Below are 16,110 nucleotides of genomic sequence, written 5' to 3' on the forward strand. Positions count from 1 at the left end.
TTCTCCCAGCAGACAAGTGGGAGAGTCAGTGTGAGAACCCTAATCTCTTTTCACTAGGGCTTGCTGCTTCGTATGCCTGGAGTGGAGTTTTCCAACCTCACTATATCAGGGCCATCATCTGTACAGTTTGGGGAGACAGAATCCATACTCGGCTACTACCCAAAGTACTGCCTAGACTTCCAAGTCCATGAACGCGACTGTACCGATACAATAAAGTCTGCATTAACAATCCATTGTTAGTAATTCCTGAGTGCTTACTGTGTGCAGAGTCATTGATTTAACTGCTTGAGAAGACAATATCTTAGCTGATGTGCTTCTTGCCCTTCAAGGAGCCTTCCTTGCCCTCCCCTAGTGGAGTGACAGACACTAAAACATGCTTCAGGTTGGAGGAAGTAAGAGCAGAAGTTTGTCCTGTAGACTCCTTGAGGGAAGGAGTCGCATCTACCAACTCCATTGTATTGTACCTCCCAAAGCACTTAGTACACCGCTCTGCACACAGTAGCCACTCAATAAATACCATCCATCGATTGACGTAAGTATGACGGTGGAGAGGGGACAGGGAGGTGTGGAGTCCTCAAGTTCTCGGGTGATGTGGATGTACTGAAGGGACAGTTGTGGGGGATCTAGGTTGGGGAGATGAGAGATTAATCAGGGAAGGCTTCCTGTCAGAGATTTGATTTTGGAAGGGCCTTGACGACAGGGAGAGCTGCAGTCTGCTGGATGTGAAGGAGGGTGAGGGGAAATCCAGGCAGAAGGAGTGGGCGGAAGGAGCGACGTGAACCAGGTACAGTGAGCAGGTTAGCTCGAGAGGAAAAAGAGTGCGAGTTGGGGGACCGAGGGAGATCTGATAAGCAGTAGGGAGAAAACAGATTGTCGGGACTTTTCTGCTTGATGCAGTCAGGAATAGCTGACCATTAGCGGTTTTTGAAATGAGGGGAGGTGCACGCAAAACTTCCTTCAGGAAAACGATCTGGAAAGCAGCAGGAAGTATAGAAGAGTGAGGGAAGAGACTGAGGACAGGAAGATCCATTTATTGAGTGCCTGGTGTGTGCAGACCATTGTACCAAGCACTAGAGAATGTTAGAGATAAAAAAGACACACATACATACACAACTACACATGCAAACACAGTGCCTGGTGTGTGCAGACCATTGTACCAAGCACTAGAGAATGTTAGAGATAAAAAAGACACACATACATACACAAATACACATGCAAACACAGTTCCTGCCCTCAAGGAGTTTACAAGTGATCAAACCTCCCTCAGGACTATATAGTAAAGCATTATATTGGATAATCGCGCTGAAGAATAATCCATCAGAAGATTTCTAATCATAAAAATCTAATCAAAAGTGCACGGCCTGTAGTGGAACGAGCATGAGCTTGGGAGTCAGAGGGCTTGAGTTCTAATCCTGCTTCTGCTAACTGCTTGCTGTGTGACCTTGGGGAAGCCAATTAACTTTTCTGTGCCTCAGTTTTCTCAACTGCAAAATGGGGATTCAATCCTACTTCCTCCTACTTAGAGTATGAGCCCCATGTGGGACTGGCAGTGTGTTCAACCAGAAAAAACTTGTACTTAGAATAGTGCTTAACACATAGTAAGCACTTAAAATACCATGAAAAAATGTAATAAAACCAAATATATTGCTATTTGTTACCAAATGCACACCTAATAGAAATGTACATGGACAGAGATAAGTCACAAGGTACTTTATAGAAGTTTCAGTATTCTCTTCATTAGGTTTGCATCTCCTCTAGACTGTCTACCACCTTGCTATAGCGTACTGTCTCAAGCACTTAGAACTGTGTTCTGCACACAGTAAACACTCAATAAATATGATTGAATCTATAAATATCCATGGTGTATTTTTTAGGCTGGAACCATCTTCATCAATGAATTGATTTTAGATACACTCTGTAGATACTCATTTTGCAAGGGATGAGGGACAATTGCAGCTGAATATATTTTGCTCATTTCTGAGGCCCTTCAGCGGAGACACCAAGCATTGATTGCTGGTTTTTTCCCCAGTCCCCTCCCTCTCCAAAATCATTTCCATCTGACTCAATCAACTAAATTTGAGTGCTTCCTGTGTGCACAGCACTGTATTAAACACTAGTGAGAGTTGGTAGACAGGTTCCCTGCCCACAATGAGCTTGCAGTCTAGAAGGAATCAACCTCTGAACCAACAGTTGCCTCCAACTCCAAAACCCAAGGCTGGCCCACAGGTGTCATCAACTGTTCCGAGCCTCCGCTGGACGTTTCTTGGGCTGCTTGAGGCTCCTGTGCTGTTTCGTGTAACACCTTATCCAGCGTCTTTTTCTCTTTTCAAGAAATGGACATCCTGTGCATCTCTGTCTGCTCATTGCCCTCTATGCCCTTGGACAGCATTCTTTGTAATTACCCTTAGAATTGGCTCTTATAGCCAGGGCAAGAGTACATTCTGTTCTACCTCCAGTTCCATTCTCTTGGAAATCAGTTTCACTAAATTGTTTTAAACTGTTTTTGTTTAAAAGAGGTTCTGGTTCACGGGGAGTTCATCGTTCCTTGTTCTCTTAACAAGCCGTTCCGTACAGTCGTGTGCTTTGGAAGAATTCTTGGGTGTCCTTCAAGTTACGGTGCCATCACGGAGGTGAGCTGGGACACAGTCGCTGAGTGCAGCAGGGAGACAAGACTCTGCCACTTGTCTGCCGAGAGACCTGGGCCAAGTCACATAACTTTTCTGTGTCTCAGTCTTCTTGTCAGGAAAATGGGGATTCAAATACCTCTTCTCCCTCTTACGTAGATTATGAGCCCCTCGTGGTAGAAAGGCTGCGTCCCACCTTATTACTTTGACTCCTCCTCTAGAACCGTCTTCTCCTCTAGACTGTCATCTTGTTGTGGGCAGGGAGCGTAACTGTTACATTGTTATATTGTACTCTCCCAAGCATTTAATTCAGTGCCGTGCGCACAGTAAGCACTCAATTAGTACAACCGATTGACTTCACCCTAGTGCTCAGTACAGTGCTTGGCACAGAGGAAGTGCTTAAATGCCAAAATTATTATTCCCGTCGCTCTCATTTGTGGTTGACACGGATCCCTACAGGGTTGTCAGGGTGATCCTGGGAGATGCTCCAGATGAAGTCCACTCTGCTCACAAAGGTTCATGGGAGTAAAGCAGTTGCTGCATTAAACATTACCACACCGGGCCCGAGATAATCCATCTAATCTAATGAGGGTTTATTATGTGCAGAGCACTGAATTAAGCACTTGGGGGAGTACAATATACAGTGCTGGCAGTCACATAACCAGATAAGCAGGCATACCACACAATTTATTGATGATTGGAAAGTCACTTCCATTTTCTAAAGCCCCTCTTCCCTCATTTTTTTTTTTCATTCCCATCATAAGGGTGGGGAATGAGAACCTTTATTTCACCATTAGGTGAAGTGAGAACCAGCATAAGCAGTTTCTGGATCAATTTTTTTTTAAATGATAACTCATTAATATTTCCTGTCTCAAATGTGTTGCAAAATTGAGCAGTCCACTGCTATATGGGTAGATTTCAGGGCATGCGGCACCTTGTTTCAGTGTTTTGATTGGCTCAGAATCTCATTATGTACTTTATTATTATTAATAATAATGACAATACTAAAATCAAGTGCTTCAAGAAACCACACATGGTTACAGGACCCACCAAACTCCCAGACTGCGATACACTTTTCAAGAACACAGTACACAGCATACACTATATAACTTGCTAGATGAATTGTGTATATTGGTTGCGATGAAGTGCTAGAATGGAAAATGTGAAAAGTTCTGATTTTTCAGATGTTCTTCCCGAGGGGGAGGTCTCTCACAGACCACTGCTAGGTACAGGGAAGATCTAGCATCCCTCAGTTTACCTTCCAGATCTGTGGCCTTATTGTAGCTTATTGTGTGGTATCTACTCCAGTGCTTAGAATGCTGCTTGGCATACAGTAAGTGCTTAATACACTATTATCATGTCTTTATACCATTTGGAACAACATGGCCACCATGACCAAACATTATTAATTTTGGTGAGTAATGGTCTTGAAATTGATATAGTCTCCCAAGGAATAGCAAACTCTTGATAGTATCTTCCTCACAACCTCTTTGAGGTAGATATTCCCTCCACTCTCCCCCTTTCTAGCATCAGAAAGTGGGGCACTCAGACCTCGCTCAAGGCTCCCGTGTCAGTTAGGAATTGAGTTGTTCCCAAACCACCTCTCACTTTTCTTCTCATTCCCTGGGCTTCATCGTTGTTCCAAACGCACCGTACGAATCCTAAATTCTGATGCCATTTTATTCCACGACAGACATGTCGGAACGTTCCTGAGAATGGAGAGACAGACGGGAGCCCAGGACATTTAGGGAATGGGCAAAGGATGTGAGAGAAAAAGATAATAACATGATGATTGGACAGGCTCAGAGACCCTGAGCCTGCACATATTCCCAGAAATTCTTTGGGCAAGGCCAGCTGGCTCCAAAGTCTGCATTTGGCCATTGCCAGAGTCCACGTAGAAGCATCTGGAAAGCTCTAGCCTGGAAGGTAGACTCCACCGCTTGTTTCCTCTGGCCGCAAACACTCCTCAGTTCTCCCCTGACCCAAAATCCCCCATTTTTCCCTTTGGGTCCAGGCGGGACCACAGAGGCAGCCCTCTTAATAATAATATAACAGTGGCATTTGTGAAGCACTTACTATGTATCAAGCACTGTTCTAAGCTCTGGGGTAGATTTAGGTTGGACACAGTCCCTGTCCCACATGGGGCTCACACTCTTAATGCCCATTTTCCAAATGAGGTAACTGAGGCACAGAGAAGTTAAGTGATTTGCCTGAGGTCACACAGCAGATGACCAGTGGAGCCAGGATTAGAACCGAGGTCCTTCTGACTCCCGGGCTTGTGCTCTATCCATTGGTCCACACTGCTTCTCTTCTAGATGGGCAACGGTCAGGAGGCGAGCCCAGCTACTTTGCATACTGCGCACCAAGTCCTGGTTTCATACTGGTTTTCCTGGGCTCTGCCCCAGGTCAAGCTTTCTTTGGGACAACATGGCCAATTAGTGATGTGGGGGCAAGGCTACTTTGACCACTGGGGAAATGGGTGTCTGTCCCCTGAAAGCAGCGGGGGGCCGTGGAAAGATCACTGGATTGGGAGCCAGGAGACCTGGGTTTAAGTCTCAGCTCAGCCCCTGGCCTATTGTATGACCTTGGCCGAGTCACTTGATCTCTCTGTGCCTCAGTTTCCTCATCTGGAAAAGGGGCCAAGATAGATTGTGAGCTCCATGTGGGACAGGATCTGTGTTCAAAGTCATAACCTTTTATCTATTCTTACAAGGACTGCTCTCCACGCTCTATCACCAGATGGACTGAAGAAGCGGAGAGGAGAGGTCTCATGTAGAGAAAAGAGAAGGCTTGCTCTGGGTAGAGGGAAAATTTGGGCCGTGGGCTGCTTTGTTTACTCTGCCCAGGACCCATCAGTCTTTAAAGATGGTACTACCTGACAAGCATAAGTGTCTGAGGATCTTCCTGAAAAGTCAATCACTCTTTTAAGACAAGACTGTTATATTCCAATTTGTGTCAACCCTAACTTGGAGGAGCCATTTACCTCTCCTAGTCAAGCAGCATGGCCTCCTGGAGAGCACGGGCCTGGGAGTCAGAGGACTTGGGTTCTAATTCCACTTCCCCCACTTGTCTACTGTGTGACCTTAGGCGAATTACTTAAATTCTCTGTGCCCCAGTTTCCTCATCTGTAAAATGGGGATTAAATAACTGTTCTCCCTCCCCTTTAGACTGTGAGCCTCAAGTGGGGCAGGACCATGTCTGACCTGACTACCTTGTATCCACCCCAGTGTTTGCTCAGTGCTTGACACAAAGTAAGCCCTTAAAAACCCAATCATCATCATCTATATAATTATAAAAATACCACCAATCCATTGCAGGCTGTGTCAAAGAACTGGCACAGCTCCACGTGAAACTCTTAGCAACCAACAAAGCCCAAGTAACCATAAACTATTCTTCCACTTTCACCCAAGAGGATGTTTGGTTAAGAATTGGCTCACCAATTCATCAATCACAAAGGTATTGTCTTCACTGTGTGCGGAGCACTGTACTAAGCACTTGGGAGAGTACGACGGAGGTGGTAGACATGTTCCCTGCCCACAGGGAGTTTATAGCTCTTTAGACTGTAAGCTCCTTGTGGGCAAGGAACAAGTCTACCAGCTCTGCTGTACTGTACTCTCTAAAATATTTTGCACAGTTATGCGCATTATGAATATGTACATAATTGCTGTGGGGCTGAGGGCAGGGCGAATATCAAGTCCTCCCAGGGTGTGGATAGAAGCGGCATGGCTTAGCGGATAGAGCACCAACGACCCTGGGACTCAGAAGGACCTGGGTTCTAATCCTAGCTCTGCCACTTATTTGCTGTGTGACCCTGGGCAAGTCACTTAACTTCTCTGTGCCTCAGTTACCTCACCTATAAAATGGGAGTATGACTGAGCCTCCCCATGTAGGACATGGACCGTGTCCAAAGCGATTAGCTTGTATCTACCGCAGTGCTTAGTACAGTGCCTGGCACAGAGTAAGCGTTTAAATACCATTTTAAAAAAGGGGAGGGGAAATGGTATGGAATGTTTCAGAAGTCGCAGGAAGTACTGCAGCACAGAGAAGAGTGCCGGTCACGATAATAATAAAATTGCTATTTCTTAATAATAGTTACGGTATTGAAGTGCTTAGCAAGTGCCAAGCACCGCTCCGAATGCTAGGGGCGGTACCAGATAATCAGGTCGGCCACAATACCGGCCCCACGTGGGATTCACAGGCCGAAGTAAATTTACGTCTTCACCGGGAAGCCTTCCCTGACTTGTCTCATCTCCCCATCCTATTTTCCCCGCTACTGCATCACCCATGCAGTTGAGTCTATATCCTCTACCACTTAAGTACTCCCTTTGTCTTCTGCCCCCACAGGCTTTATGCATATATTTTACACGCTGCTGTTTCCTCATCTGTAATTTATTTTACTGTCTGTCTACTCTGCTAGAGGACAGGGAATCATGTCTACTTACTCTATTGTACTCTTAAAAGTCCTAGTATAGTGCCCTGAACCGGATAAGTGCTCAATAGATACTAGGGATTGGCTCATTTGGACATAATTTACTCATATCAATATATAAGGTGTTTATACGGTATTTACAAGAGAAGCAGTGTGGCTCAGTGGAAAGAGCACGGGCTTGGGAGTCGGAGGTCTGGGTGCGAATCCCGGATCTGCCACTTGGCAGCTGTGTGACTGTGGGCGAGTCACTTAACTTCTCTGTGCTTCAGTTACCTCATCTGTAAAATGGGGATGAAGACTGTGAGCCTCACGTGGGACGACCTGATTATCTTGTATCTACCCCAGCGCTTAGAACAGTGCTCTGCACATAGTAAGCGATTAAATACCAACATTTGAAAAGCAGTGTGGCTCAGTGGAAAGAGCCTGGGCTTTGGAGTCAGAAGTAATGGGTTCGAATCCCGGATCTGCCACTTGTCAGCTGTGTGACTGTGGGCAAGTCACTTCACTTCTCTGGGCCTCAGTTCCCTCATCTGTAAAATGGGGATTAAGACTGTGAGCCTCACGTGGGACAAACTGATTACCCTGTATCTACCCCAGCGCTTAGAACAGTGCTCTGCACATAGTAAGGCTTAACAAATATCAACATTATTATTATTATTTCATAAACTCTACTGGGGAGCTTTTCGATAAAAAATATTTGGCATGGCACCAGGAGAGAAATGAATACAGTTTGCAGACTAGTAAGTGAAGAAAGAGCCTTTGTTAAACAAGGAACAGTTGAAAGTGCCTAACAATTTAAAACCGACAATAAAGTTATTTCAGACTGGGAATAATTTAAATAAGACTTTGGCTGGTTCTTGAGCAAGTGGATTAAATATGAGAGAAGAGCCACAGGAGGTGCCAATACTCTTAAATATAGCAAGGGAAATAGCTGTGTTGTTGTGCCTCAGCATTTATCGATCTAAACCTGAGGAATACTTATTATCCGGTGATCCTGATATTTCAGGAAGGAAAGAGAATGGAGCCAGGAGGATTTCATCTCCCCACACTCACGTTTTGTTTTTTTAATCAGAAGCTCAGGTGTGCCCAGAGGGCCCCATGGTCTAGGCCAGAAAGGAACAGTGTTTGCTCAAAAGCAATTCTTCCACCAGAAAATGGATGAAAAGGGAGATAGCTGAAAAATACCAGAGAAGCATAACTTGTGTTTTTTACCGCACCAGTGAGGAGCTAAAACCATTCCTCGCTTTGGGTTTGTAAGTGCAAACGCTCAAAAAGGCACCAACCCAGAACTATCATCAACACTTGCCGTAATGACAAAAAGGTCCATTCTGTAACTGCATCAACATCTTTGCCTGGAATGAATTCTGTCAGAACCCACCATGCACGCACACACCCACCCACACACCCACACAGCTAAATACAAAAGGCACAGAGATCTATTTTCCTTTATCTGGGCTCCAAAGGTAACTGTTGGCTGTATATTTCTCTGTTGGCTATATTTCCTTAGATTGTGAGCCCCATGTGAAACAGTGATTGTGTCCAACCTGATAAACTTCGTATCTGCCCCAACACACTAGTTGACAGAGAGTAAGCGCTTAACACCCACCAGAATAACATTAAAAATAATATTCAAAGTGCTCAAAACGAGGTCTTGGAAACCTGAAAACTCCAACAGATCTCAATTCATAAATTCCTTAAACAAAAGTGAAGTCAAACAAAACACCGCAATAAGCCCATTTGAAATTCTGAGGTCATGAGTCTGGGGCAAGGTGCTGGTAGGACTGTCTGCTCTGAGATTCACCTGACCCAGATAAAACTAGTCAAACCTGGGTCAAAAATGAATTCCTCGGCTTTCAAGCGGTCTGAGACACCATCATTCGGTCAATCATATTTACTGAGCACTTACTGTGTGCACAGCATTGGACTGAGCGCTTGGGAGAGTACAATCCATAAATGGACACATTCCCTGTCCGCAATTCAGAGGGGGAGACAGACATTGCTAGAAATAAATAAGATTACACATTCACCTCCCTTGTCCATTGGCAGGCCACAAGGAATTGAGAAGAAAACAAGAGTGCTTAACTTGGGAAAGGAAACTCCTTTTGTGGAACAAGTCTCATGAAGGAATCATTTCAGAAACAAAGCTTATTTTAAATCTTGTTTGCCTCCGACTAATCAATCGACAGAGGTATTTATTGAGCCCCTACAGTGTGGAAAGTAAGGCAGTAGGCACTTGGGAAAATACAATAAAAGTCACGCAGCCTGTCCCAGAGAGGTTTACAAACTAATGGATAATTACAACTACAATAATAGTACTTGTTAAGTGTTTTCCTATGGTATTTGTTAAGGGCTTGCTACGTGCCAGGCACTAAGCGCTGGGGTAGATACAAGCTAACCAGGTTGGACACAGTCCATGTCCCACATGGGGCTCGGTGTATTAATCCCCTTTTCCCAGATGAGGTAACTATGGCACAGAAAAGTTAAGTGACTTGTCCCAAGTCAGATAGCAGGCAAGAGGCGGAGCAGGAATCAGAACCCAAGTCTTTCCGATTCCCAGGCTTGTGCTCTACCCACTAGCCCACACCGCTTACTGTGTGCAAAGCACTGGGGTAGATACAAGATAATCAGTTTGGACACAGTCCCTATCCCACAAGGAGCTAGTAATCAAAGTGGGAGAGAGAACACGAGTTCAAACCCCACTTTTCAGAGGGGGAAATGGAAGCACAAGGAAACTAATGACTTGCTCGACATCACGAAGCAGTCGAGTGGCAGAGCCAGGTTTATAATGTAGGTCCCATGACTCCCAAGCCGGTACTCTCTCTGCCGGGCAGTCAATAAATACCACTGATTGACTCTCCCACCCTTGTCTATTTTTAAATGAGGGGAGAAAGGAATTTCCTTTCAGCAACCAATACAGATCAGGGACTTCCCATTCACCCTCAAAAAATACTAAATTGGCAATCCTTTTGTAGCCACTTGGACGACCACAAGCTTCAAGAGGGTTACCAACCTGGCTTTATGAAGAGCGATTCTCCACGGGATGATGTGCAAAATGGGCTTTGGATTAGATGTAAGCTCATTATGGGCAAGGAATGTGTCTGCTAATTCTGTTGTATTGTACTCTACCAGATACTTAGTAGAGTGTGTGCGGGTGGAATTTGTTAAGTGCTTCCTATGTGCCAGGAACCATTCTTAGCCCTGGGATAGATATATGTTAATCAGCTAGTTACAAGCTACGTGGGGCTCGCAGTCTTCCATTTTACAGATGAGGTAACTGAGGCACAGAGAAGTGAAGTGACTTGCCCAAGGTCCCACACCAGAAAAGTGGTGGAGGCAGGATTAAAACCCAGGGCCTTCTGATTTCCAGGCCCATGCTCTATCCTCTAGGCCATGCTGCTTCTCACAGACTAAGTGCTCAATAAATACCACTGATTGATTGATTTGACTCCAGTTTGACTTCTGTTGCAATCGCCCAAATACTTAGTACAGTGCTCTGCATATAGTACTCACTCAGTAAATAACTAATTGATTGATTGCATACAGTAAGCATTCAGTAACCATGCTGTATTTAAAAAAAAACCCAGGCTAGAACTGGGCTGGATCAACAGATACTCACCCCTGCCCTCTGCACCTGCCAGGCCGTTATTAGAGATCTGAGTAGAATTTGGGTTGCTGCATTATCAACAGCTTGAAGAAAAACCAGAGTGGGTCCCACAGGAGGATTAGATTCGAGCATTGCAAAATAGGTCCTAGGAGAAAAGTTCAAAGAAATTGCTGGTATTTAGCTCAGAGAAGGGAAGACTTAAAGGATAAATTGGTAATTACTATTTACATGGCTAGATCTTTTTAGGCCCTTCCCAGAGCCAACTAGGGATTGCACTTACCTGAAAGAGATACATCCCCCGTCGCCTCCACGGGTTTGGGGGCTCAAGGCGTCTCGCGTCCCCCGTGGACTCCACCACCTCTATGCGGCCTTCAAAGTCCTACAGCATCACTATTTCATGTCCCCTGTAGGCCGGCAGGAGAAACGTGGCCTAGGTGTCTTGTGCCTCTCCCAGGGCACATCAAAGGGGCTATTTATTAATCACAAAGGAGGATTGGAATGTCCATCACACTGGAGATCATTAAGGAAGCAGACACCCACCGGCCCTGAGTGCTTTAGCCGTTCAGCCTGAGACAGTGAGCCGGACCAGATGATCTCTATAAATCCCTTCTAGCTCTATTACTCTGTGAAAATAATATGTACTTATGAAGTGAATGTGTCTGTGACCCAAGTCATTCTAGAGGTGCAGGCAGGGAGGATACAACTTTCCAGTTCCCCAACGATTTTCCCTCACTGGTGGTTCAGTAGGGGAACATTTCAGAATGTTTCTGCTTATAAAATACACAGATAAATATGGCCTAGTAGAAAGAACACGGGACTGGGTGTCAGGCAGCTCAGTTTTTCATCCCTGACTCTGCCACTGGCCTGCTGTGTGACCTTGGGTAAGTCACTTTAACTTCTCTGGCCCTCAGTCTCCTCATCTGTAAAATGGGAATATCTGTTGTTTCTCCCTCTGAATCAGGAACTGTGTCCAATCTAATTATCTGTGTCTCTCCCACCGTGCTTAACACAGGGACTGTACAGAGTGTTTTCTTCATCTTCTTCTTCAAATGCGAACGAAACATTTCCAAACCACAGCGTCTCCATGGACGCATCCTATTCAGAATGCCCCATATTCCGTCATAAGGTTATTCTGGTATATGTATCCGTAGAGTTTTCTCGGTAGAGGTACTTCAGAGGTTTACCATTCCCTTCTTCCGCACAGTGAACACTTAGGTCTCTGCCGTTGTCTCCGATCAACATTTTGATCACTTGATCATCCAGCTTTGTTTCTTTCTCATGCCGCTTCTGCCCAGCGCAATTGAGTCGACTTTGATGCTTCCGGCTTGGACCTTTCCAACGTGAATAGCCCCATCCGGCGTAGCTCAAAGCTTCATCTAGCATACGCAAACTCTCCTGCCACGTTAAGGTGTCGATTCAGAGGAGAGGTGTTCTTCATAAGCGCTTAGTACAGAGCTTTGAACTCAGTAAGCGCTCAGTAAACACAATCGATCGATCGATCATCACAGCTATTATTCACCCCCTCCCCACATCCTCCGAGCTTGCAGCTGCTGGGGCACAGCCGAGCCAGGCTGCTGCACCTAGGCAATCAGCATTCAGGGACTGGAAAGGGGATGCCCCTCATGTTTATGCCTCCAACTTGTTTTCTTTGCCTAGCTGCACTCCCGTATGCTTTCAATTATTAGCTAATGCAATTCTCTTCACTCGAGGGGGCTATTGCAGTCACACAGATCTCTCCCCAGTAACAGAATTCCTGGAGTGCAGAATAGTGAAGCTGGGGTTGAGAAGTCAATGCATATACAATGAACACTTGGAATTGGCAGTGTCGTTCCAGAACTGCTTCACGTTAAAGACAAGCTACGTAAATGACCGTAGAACGGTAGCACCTGGACACATTACTTGGAGCAGGTGTTTGAATGAAATGGGTCATCTTTTCTATTTTGGCAAAGGGAACGGGGTGTGCGGAAAGTGACTCGGGACTAATATAACTTCCCTTTCCAGGAATTGCTTCATGAGATGCATTTTCCCACCTCAGAGCACACACGCTAAAGGGTTTTCCAATTCTCTCTAAAGGGAATAGCTAGATGAACTGCTTGCCTGGAACGTATTGCACACCAAAACTAGTTCTTCTGTCACGGAGTTGCTTTAATTCTGCTGTGTGTTTGCTGCAGAGCAGATTGGGCTGGTAGATGGAGAGTGAACTGGGAGTTAGGAAATCTGAAACTTTAATAGCGTCTAAGCTAAAGCACTTGAACACCAGGCTTCAGTTTACTCATCTGTATAATGGGAATAATGCTAAGATGTACAACTCCCAGATAACTGGGAAGTGCTTCATGGATCCATGAGATCCTGAATAAATGTGTGCTCAAGAGTGGGAGGGTGAAGAAGGGAAGCAAATTTAGGAGCTCAGCTTCCTTGTTGGCTGTGTCATGGAAGCAGTGGCTGAGTGGGCATTAGCGCAAACCCAAGATGAATTTGAAAAACAAAATGATGTCAGGTCTACTCTTCTCAATGGCCTAAGGAAATCTGCCTATTTGGTAGGCTAAGAAAGGGAGCCTAGAATTTGGGTTCCCCAACTGTAAATTGGGGCTCCAAACCCCTTCCCTCCTTGCTGCCCACTGGCTGTTGCGGAGGCTGCGAAAGGGACTGTTCCAATATGCAACACTCTTTGAACTCTTTAGAATCAGGCAGTGTCAATTCGGTGCATGTGCTTTGAGTATATATATATAGCCATTGCCTGTCTAGGTTTGTGTCCAACTCCTACATATATGAAGAGTGTTCACAGGGAGGCTGAATAACCAGTTCTTTATGTTTCTGATGATCTAACGAGAGGAAATGAATTGAAATTGAAAGGGAAATATCAGTTGCACATCAGGTCACCAAGGGAGGTTATTGAGAATCAGCCTGGTTTAGTGGATAGAGCACAGACCTGGGAGTCAGAAGAACTTGGGTTCTAATCCCAGCTCTGCCACATGTCTGCTGTATGACCTTGGGCAAATCACTTCTCTGTCCCTCAGTTACCGCATCTGTAAAATGGGGAAGCATTCCGGTACAAAGGGTCTCCAATTTCTGGGTGGAGGGCATCACTAGATGATATTGGCCAAAAGACTCCGGTGAGGGTGGGACCAGATATGGGAAGCAGCGTGGCTCAGTGGAAAGAGCTCAGGCTTGGGAGTCAGAGATCATGGGTTCAAATTCCGGCTCTGCCACTTGTCAGCTGTGTGACTGTGGGCAAGTCACTTAACTTCTCGGTGCCTCAGTTACCTCATCTGTAAAATAGGGATTAAGACTGTGAGCCTCTCGTGGGACAACCTGATGATGCTGTATCTTCCGCAGCGCTTAGAACAGTGCTCTGCACATAGTAAGCGCTTAACAAATACCAATATTATTATTATTATATTGGTGAGATGCTGGGTGTGCAATGAGCCATACGAGATCCTGGAGAAAAAAATTCTTGCACTTTCAAAAGGAAAAAGGATATTATCCACTGGTTTCTTGGCTAGTGAGTGTTAGAGATGTGCATTATTCAGGTTTATAGAGCAACATTTCTCTCAAAGGATTTCAAAGCAGCTCTTAAATCAGAAAGATTAGATACTGTCACACAGGGATTTTAAAATGATTTATGTAGAAATCAGAGTAAGAAACTGGTAAATTTCTAGGGTCAGTTCCACCACATATAATTCTGTGCTAATATATTTTACAATTAACCAGATTAAACTGAACAGACTCCATTATTTCTGCACATTAGACCAGTTTGACATCTTCAGACTAAAATTGAGTTAAGATTACTAAAAGTTCTAACAATAATACAAGGAATTGTGGTATTTGTTAAGTACTTACCGTGTGCCAGGCACTACACTGAATACTGGGGTAGATAAAAGAGAAATCAGGTCAGACACAGTCCCTGGCCCAAATAGGGGTCTTAGTTTAAGGGGCAGGTAGAAGAGATATTGAGTCCTCATTTTACAAATGAGGAAACTGAGGCCCAGAGAAGGTAAGCGACTTTCCCAAGATCACACAACAGGTAAGTGGCAGAACCGGTATTAGAACGCAGGTCCCGACTTCCAGGCCTGTACTCTTTCCACTAGGCTGGTGCTGCTTCTCAATAAGAAACAAATTCATCTTTATCTCAGTCATTCATGAACATTTTGTTTCTTGCTGAATGAACTTGCCGACTGCAACTAGTCTGCAAACTCTTTAAGGATGGAGGAAGCTGAAGGAAAATGAGAAAGTCAGCAATGCTGATTGGTTATATTGTCAAAATGTGTCTTCTGATGCTTGAATTCCTGCCAAACATTTTCCTTCAGCGTTTACCCTTGAAAAGTCCTGATCAAAGAGACAAGATGTCTCTTTCAAAACATGGAACCCTCAAATCCCAGCAAGAGAATTCAAATTCCCTTATCTTCAAGCCCAACAGGATATTCTGACGGTAATTTAATTTAGCTGCTGGAAGGCATATATTTCTTCATTCACAGACTATCATTTAGTCATAAAATGAAGTGAAATGATGGCGGTTTTTGATTTGTGCTAACCTTTCTGCATGCCGATAGTCTGAAGTTTGCTGCCCATGGGTGTATAATTATTAGATGATAGTCAGTAGCAGACATTATCCCCTCTCAGGGTTACACCTGGGGAGTTTCCGCTACTCTACCACTCCCGACTCCACGAGGGAGAGTCAAGCAGAGGCATTCCTATTCCATTCCTAGTTTTGGGCAGTGGCTGGAGAGTGGAGGGCAATCTGGTACAAGTCAAAACTCACCTGTGCTGGGCAGCCGCGGCACGGGGGAGAATCGAGGGCGGAGACTCAAGTTTATTGCACGGAAGGAGGCAATGGTAAACCACTTCTGTATTTTTACCAAGAAAAGTCTCTGGATACACTCTCAGAGCAATTGCAGATGGAGGTGGGTCATTCTGGGACAGATGTGTCCATGACGCCGCTGTGGGTCGGAGACGACTCGACGCCGTAAGACAAGCAGACGATATTTTGCAAACAGCTTTTCAAAGTCTCTTAAAAAACCCCAAAACTTTTGTGTGCTACCTTCTCTTTATAGAGGGTTTTATCAGCTAAGCACTGGACAATCAGCATTAGATAGCTAAGCTCTTGAATGGGGTTTTCTACATTCCCTGTCAGTGAAGTTTATTATGCACTGAGCGCTGTGAATTGACCAGGCTTTTAAGATGACAGCCCTCTTTACTCACAGAATATACCCAACTTTATTTTCCACTTCTAGAGCACTTTTTCAGTTCTACAGTTCACAGACGATTGATAAACAGCATTTTCAGTCACCCTGTTAAGACTAAAACGTGGACCAAGGGGAAAATGAGTTGTTTGCTTCATATGGTTTTTGAACTATGTGGTAGGTCTTGTTCTCAGGACCTAATAAAGATAAAAATTCCAAACAGATAAAACTCTTAGGTAGAAGATGTCCTTTTCCCCGAGACCTAAGAAAACA

The sequence above is a fragment of the Ornithorhynchus anatinus genome, chromosome 7, assembly GCF_004115215.2.
Source record: "Ornithorhynchus anatinus isolate Pmale09 chromosome 7, mOrnAna1.pri.v4, whole genome shotgun sequence".
Classification (NCBI taxonomy): Eukaryota; Metazoa; Chordata; class Mammalia; order Monotremata; family Ornithorhynchidae; genus Ornithorhynchus; species Ornithorhynchus anatinus.